We start from the raw sequence: 7,410 nt of genomic DNA, 5'->3' as shown, positions 1-7,410 counted from the left end.
CTCTTCCCCTCTGAGCGTTTCTGCTTCTTTTCCGTAAGTAGCAACTCTGATATACACTGCTATTCCTTTAACCCAGGTACCACCACCCATATTTTTTTCAGAGAGGAGTACCTAAGGAAAAAAAAATCTATAATTGTTTTGATATTGAAACCTTGATCCATTGTTGCATTAATGATACTTTCTCAAATAGAAGTCAGGATGGTGAGGCACAAAGGGGTGATGGAGGCACGGCCCCCCACCTATACCATGAATGCAATGGCTACGTATCACTCCATCATATGGGTGCATCACAACTTATTTAGTCAATCTATGATTCTAAAAACTCAATCTATTTCTTTATTTTCCAGTTATAAATAACAATGCAATGATGATCATGTTTTCCTCTGATGGATTCCTAAAATAAGTTCCTAGAGACAAATTATTAAATCAAGAATATGAACGTTTTCATGAAACTTAACTCAAAATGCCATATCGAGTAGAGAGATATAATTTATACCCTATGGTAGTTGATTATTTTCTTTTTACTTCTTCCTCCAACCTCCCTTTCCTTTCTGACCCTAAGATCCATTCATTGCCGCTTTCTGCTCTGTTTTCTGTCCTGGGAAGTTCACTGCCAGGAACTTGACTATATCACCTGGTTCTAGTTGGGATAAGTCAAAGGGAGACACCAGCAAGAGATGGAAAGGGAGGGATAGATCGGGGCTCTTACCCTCTCTTCTGCAAACTCATTGATTCCCTTCTTGGTGATGGCAGGGTATAAATGTACAGCTTCTATAGGGAATCTTCACTTCTACAGCCCTGACCTACCCATGCTCTTCTAACCCCACTTGCTACCCTTTCAGGCTTCAGTTAGGTAATGGCTTTCTGCTGGTGGTGGTCCTTGTGTGTTTCACCATTCCTGATGGTCCCTTATGGTTCCTTAACTGTGACCACAATAAATAGAACTTCATTGAACTGCTCTCAAAAAATTTGAATATGCCCTCTGTTTGCCGCTAGGACCCTGACTAATACTTCCAGCAGTGTCCCAGGATGCTGGCTTCAAAATATATTTGGTAATAAAAGAAGGACTTTAAAAGAATATTTGACAATCTGAACAATTTTAAGAGAAAAAGATATCTCATTTTTATTTAAATCCTTTGATTCCCAGTGAGGCTGAGTATTATAATAAAGATTTTTTCTTCAAATTTTTGTTTAAATTCTAGTTAGTTAACATGTAGTGTAATACTGATTTCAAGAGTAGAATTTAGTGATTCATCACTTACATATAACACCCAGTGCTCATCCCAACAAATACCTCCCTTAATACCCATCACCCATCTGGCCCATCCTCCACCCTCTTCCCTCCATCAACCCTTGGTTTGTTCTCTATCATTAAGAGTCTCTTGTGGTTTGCTTCCCTCTCTTTTTTAACCTACACTTATGGGGGGATAGCCATCCTAACTATTGCTTGTTCACTTTTTTAAAGAAGAGTTTGTCTTTCTCTTACAGCTTTGAAAATCATCATTTATATAACAGAAATGTCCAATTTGATACTTAATTTCATTTAGGATTTAAAGAAAAACAGATTGTCATTTCTACCATTGCCTTGAGTTTTAATTTTCTGCTCCCTTTGTCAGCCACATTTGATGCATACACGAAAGTTTTCATCTCATTGTAGCTAATAGCTACACGTGATTGCAAATATGAGAACTTTCCAACGAGGATTCAGAAAGGTGTTCCTGAGTCCTGGGCTGCTGACCTCTGCCAGATCAGAGTTGATCAGACACACCTGCAGCACAGTGGTTAGTACTTGCAATAGATAAGACAAAATTCATGAACAAAACCACACTTCCTATAAGTCTCTGTACTTTCCTGTGATGTATGTCATCTTCTAGCTCAACTTTTGAGCTAGATAACACAGTGACTAGATAACACAGTGATATCCGATAGCCAATAACACAGTGACTAGAACCACCAATTTATCACATCCAAAATATTAGTGGAAGGGGATAAGCTTCTGCAACTTGTCACAAGGTTGTAGTTGGTATTTTATAAATTCTTTCTTCCGATACCAATTTCTTGTCTTTGCCCTCAGGTGGAGCTCCATCCAGTTCTTAACTTCATACATTGAATGAAATTGTCATTGAGATTTGGGGTCATTAACGATCTGATTTCGAGGTGTTGTAGTCTTTCATTAACTTGCAGTAGTGGACAAGGGCATTACTAAGAGGTACTACCAGAGAATCACCTGAATTCCAGAAATTCTTCTCGTTGACCCCATTTTGCGGTAGCAATTCCATTCTCCCTTAATGAATAGGACCAGTCAACTGCGATCCCCATTTGTTGCGGATTGCCAAACCACAAGTGAAAATGTGGTGGCCTCAACATATAATTCAGAACAGCTTTTGTTGTGCTCCCTGGTGGGATCATATCTTCTTTGGTTCTAAGACCTATAAACTGTCAGTGCCCAACAGATGGAGGAAAGGAAATATAATATAATAAAGAGTTTGAGGGTATATGTTGATGTTTCCACAGTTTTTCAGCCTCATCCCTCCTTTCTGGCTTCAGCACCACACCTGGGCAAGCTGAAAACAAAGCTGGGGTGCTCCCTGCTTAGATACACTGGTAGGAGATACAAACCACATGAGCTCCTCCCGATGTGTGGGAACCCTCACTCAGCTTCCACCCCTAACCACAATGAAAGCGCCCGCACAGTCTCTTTTACTTCATCTCCCAGGTCGTGTTTAGATATGTGTAAAAGATCTAGTCCAATGATGAATAAGACTAATGAAGTCAGGCATCTTTATTTTCTTCCCGAACTCAAGGGGAATAAAGAACAATGTTTACCATTAAAATGTTGCTAATTTTTGTTTCTGCAGATTTTCTTTCTGAGAACGTCAGTTATATCTGTGTGTATCAAACTACATCGCTAGTTACTAGTTGAAAACAATGTCATTTATTTAGATGATGATTCTGTGGCAGAAGCTTCTACTGGGATAGGCTAGCCAGTTCTTCGCTGGTCATGATAGTTATTTCCGATGAACTAAACTCTATCTCATCATAAGGTGACCTAGTTATTTCTAGTGTTGCATTTTGCTTTAAAGTTTATCTTCTATTAAAATGGGCACATCAATTTTCTTTGATTATTATTTATATTACATATTTTTCATCCTGTTATTTTACATTTTCTTCATGCTCATATTTCAGATGCATCTCTTATAAGCAAGTATGAATTGCTTGTACATTTTTCATTTAGACTATCAAGCATTGTCCTTTCTTAAAATATCATTTTGAGTTTTATTGAGGTATAACTGATAAAAATCGTATATGTTTAAGGTGTACAATGAGATGGTTTGATAGGCACATACGTTGCAAAATGATTCCTACAATCATTTATTACCTCACATGTTACCATTTTTTTTGATTGAGGACATGAAAAAACTCTCTTAGCAAATTTAAAGTATGCAGTGCAGTATTATTAACTATATACACCATGCTGTATATTAGATTTCCAGAACTTATTTATCTTATGTCTGAGAGTGGGTACTAACAACCAACTTCTATTCATTTCTAATAGCTCTCAAGTCCTGCAAACCTCCATTCTCCACTCAGTTTCTGAGTTCTAATTTTTATGGATGAATGCTATCGCATCACATAAATAAACAGGTATTTATCTAGAGTGAAATACTACTCAGTCAAGCATCTTTCACATGGTTTATTGCCCATTTACTTATTTATTGGGCTTTGATTATATGATATCCTTATGTTATTCCTATGTGTCTCCAATATTTTATTGTTTATTTCCCTTCTTGTTTCTTGTTTGAGATATGTTCATCATTCCATTTTTTTCCGTTGCTGTGCTAATTTTATGGTGTTTTACTCTTAGTGTTACCCTAAACATTTTATGCTCTTTTCATTAATTTAATTCTGTATATAATTTCAAACACCACAATATGTAATTTTCTGTTTATTTTTTAAAGATTTTATTTTTTAACATAATTTATTGTCAAATTGGTTTCCATACAACATCCAGTGCTCACCCCAACAAGTGCCCTCCTCAGTGCCCATCACCCACTTTCTCCTCTTCCCCACCCCCCATCCACTCTCAGCTTGTTCTCTGTATTTAAGAGTCTCTTATGGTTTGCCTCCCTCCCCACTCTGTTTCTATGTATTATTTCCCCTTCCCTGCCCCCATGGTCTTCTGTTAAGTTTCTCAAGTTCCACATATGAGTGAAAATATATGATATCTGACTTTCTCTGACTGACTTATTTCACTTAGCATAATACCCTCCAGTTCCATCCATGTTGCTGCAAATGGCAGGATTTCATTTTTTCTCATCTCCAGGTAATATTCCATTAGATATATAAACCACATCTTCTTTATCCATTCATCACTTGATGGACATTTAGGCTCTTTCCATAATTTTCCTATTGTTGAAAATATTTTATTTTTAAGTAATCTCTATACCAACATGGGGCTCAAACTTAAAACCCTGAGGTCAAATCGCATGTTTTACCAACTGAGCCAGCCCAGTGCCCCTGTAATTTTCTATTTAGATAGTGATGCCCCCCACCATATGTTACACTTTTCCTTTGCTTTTATAGTTAGACATATTACATCTTCTAATGTTTCCTCAACGTCTCATCCTTTCTTCTGTGGTTTTTATTCTTTTGTCTTTTGGTGCTTCATTCCTGAGAGTTCTCTCATTTATGTCCCAGTTCACTAATGTTCTCTTCAGCTAAATCTCATTTCCTGTTATGTTGGCTCCTGAGTCCTTAATTTTAGTAATTACATCTTCAGTGGAAAATGTTTAGTTGTTTCTTTTTCAAACTTGGAGTATCAGTTTTTTTTTTTTTAATCTTTGAGTTCTTTGCTGAAATGTTTACACTTGTCTATTATCTCCACAGTAAGCATAGTTATTGTACAACCTGCATCTCCTAATTCTACTATCTGGAGTACCAGTGGACTTATTTGATTCTTCAGAAAACTTAATCCTTGTATTCATAATTTTATTTGTTTTGAATAAAGCTTTTTTTTTTTTTCAATTACCCTTTCACTATTACCATAATCAGGACTCTCCCTTTCCACTGTCTTACTTAGAACATCTCTCCTCTCTCTCTCTCTCTCTCCTTTTTTTTTTTTTTTCCTGATAGGGAAAACTGTAAGAACTCTGAATATTATAGACTTAAGGTGACTACCATAACTATTTTATTATAAAAGTTCTTAAAGTTCTCATCACAAGAAAAAAATAATTAAAAATGAATTCCCTTAAACAAGCAAAGGAAGAGAGAGAGAGAAAGAGAGAGAGAGAGAGAGAGAACCAAGAATAGACTCTTACATATGGAGAACAAAATGATGGTTATCAGAGGGGAGGTGGGTGGATGATGGGTGGAAGAGGGGATGCGGATTAAGGAGGACATCTGTCGTGATGAGCACTGGGTGGTATATGGAATTGCTGAATCACCATATTGTACACCTAAAACAAATATAACACTGTAGATTAACTATACTGGAATTAAAATAAAATTTAAAAAATCAACTCCCTGATCATAGGCAATGCTGAGTGAAATTTTATGATAAAAAATAAGGTATTTAATAAATATATGGATGTGGTGTTGGTAGAATTAATGTAGATAGAGAATGCAGTTACATATTAAGAATAAGTGTCTATTTTACTGTGGATAGATTACTGCTCCTGCCATGATGAAAGAATTCCAATGTAATCAATCTTAATTTGCCACTATTTGGCTGCTCTTTCCCTCCAGAGAATGGTGCCACATCAAGGAATCAACAATATTTTCTGTTGTTGACATATGAGATATGCAATAGTAGTGTTAGCCAAATCAACCATGGTAAGACAAACGCTGCACAATCATGTTTTTCCCAGCAGCCCTGGCTATATTTTTTGTGTCCCTTTAGTGAGAGCCAGGTCAGTTGGAAAAGAAGGCAGACTAACCTCTAATGAATGGGTCATTTTTGTCTATCTGATCACTGAGAGCTTGATCTGTAGAAGATGCACTTTGATGATCAATCTTAATTCCGTTAAAGATTTTTACACACAGTTCCAATGCTGGACATCAGTTCATACATTTTGTGCTCATTCCTCCATTGTTATGCCTTCCAAGTCTGTGACCATGAGCTAAGTAGTTAGCCAACATATCAGTGTCGCTCCAAAATTTTAGCTCTCTTTTCTTGTAGGCAAAGTAGATGAACAGATTTATAGTTCAAGTCTCTCGACTGGGAGTATTTACTTTCTCATTGTCATTGAGGGACATCCCTTTGAGAGGCTCTGTGACCAACCAGTGTCATTTTAGGCTGAGTCAGAATATTATGCAAAGCAATCATAAATAAAGGCCCAACTATTTAATTTCTCATTTTACTGTCATAGGGAATTCCACATAGATTCACTGGTTTGGGTTGAGATAAAGGTGGTCATAGAACAATAGAGGGGTGACTGGATGACTCAGTTGGTTAAGTGTCTGACTCTTGATTTGTAATTAGGTCATGATCTTGTGGTCCATGAGATCGAGTCCTGTGTCAGGCTCTGGGCTGACAGCATGGACCCTGCTTGGGATTGTCTCTACTCTCTCTGCCCCTCCCTAGCTCACTTGTGCTCACTCTCTCTCTCACTCTCTCAAAATAAATATAGGCGCATGGGTGGCTCAGTCGGTTAAGCATCCGACTTCAGCTCAGGTCATGATCTCACAGTTTGTGGGTTTGAGCCCAACTTGGGCTCTGTGCCTACAGCTCAAGCCTGCTTGGGATTCTGTGTGTGTCTCTCTCTCTGCCTCCCCTACTCATGTTCTGTCTCTGTCTCTCAAAATAAATAAATGTTAAAAAAATAAAAAATAAACTTAAAAAAAAGAATAGTAGATACTATATAGGAGTCTGAACCATGGTTTATGAGATTTTTATGCTTTTAGAGAGGATTTAGGCATGATATTTACATTACCCTCATACTTGGTAATGGAATATTTAATTTTATGCCCTCATAGATCAGATTATATGTCTTTTCTGATAGGCAGGTCAGACCACAAGCTCACCAACTGACTCAGGGCCAAGCATTCCGCATCTACCAGCGAGCACCATTAAGCCAGAAGTTCTTGTCCAAGTAGAATATTTGTGGGTAAAAGAGAGCATGCTTTCCCCAATCTACGGTGTTTGTCTTATCAGATCTTGCCAGAGGCTCCACATGCCGACCATATCTGTCACAGGCACTTGGAACATCACCGATCTGGTTCATAGAGCTCAAGTGGCTTAGTAGTTTGCAGTGTCCTCAACTTGCTCTTGTTGTTGGCCCACGGAAATTGGCAGCCTTATGGTTCATGTTGTAAATGGGTCAAAAAAAATTTTTTTTCATTTAAGACATTTAATCAATCACAGTAAGACATTCAGGCTATAAAAACATTCTATACAGTGATCGTAAAAAG

Source organism: Leopardus geoffroyi, chromosome B1 (assembly GCF_018350155.1).
Source record: "Leopardus geoffroyi isolate Oge1 chromosome B1, O.geoffroyi_Oge1_pat1.0, whole genome shotgun sequence".
Lineage (NCBI taxonomy): Eukaryota > Metazoa > Chordata > Mammalia > Carnivora > Felidae > Leopardus > Leopardus geoffroyi.
Note: the sequence above shows the minus strand (reverse complement) of the source record.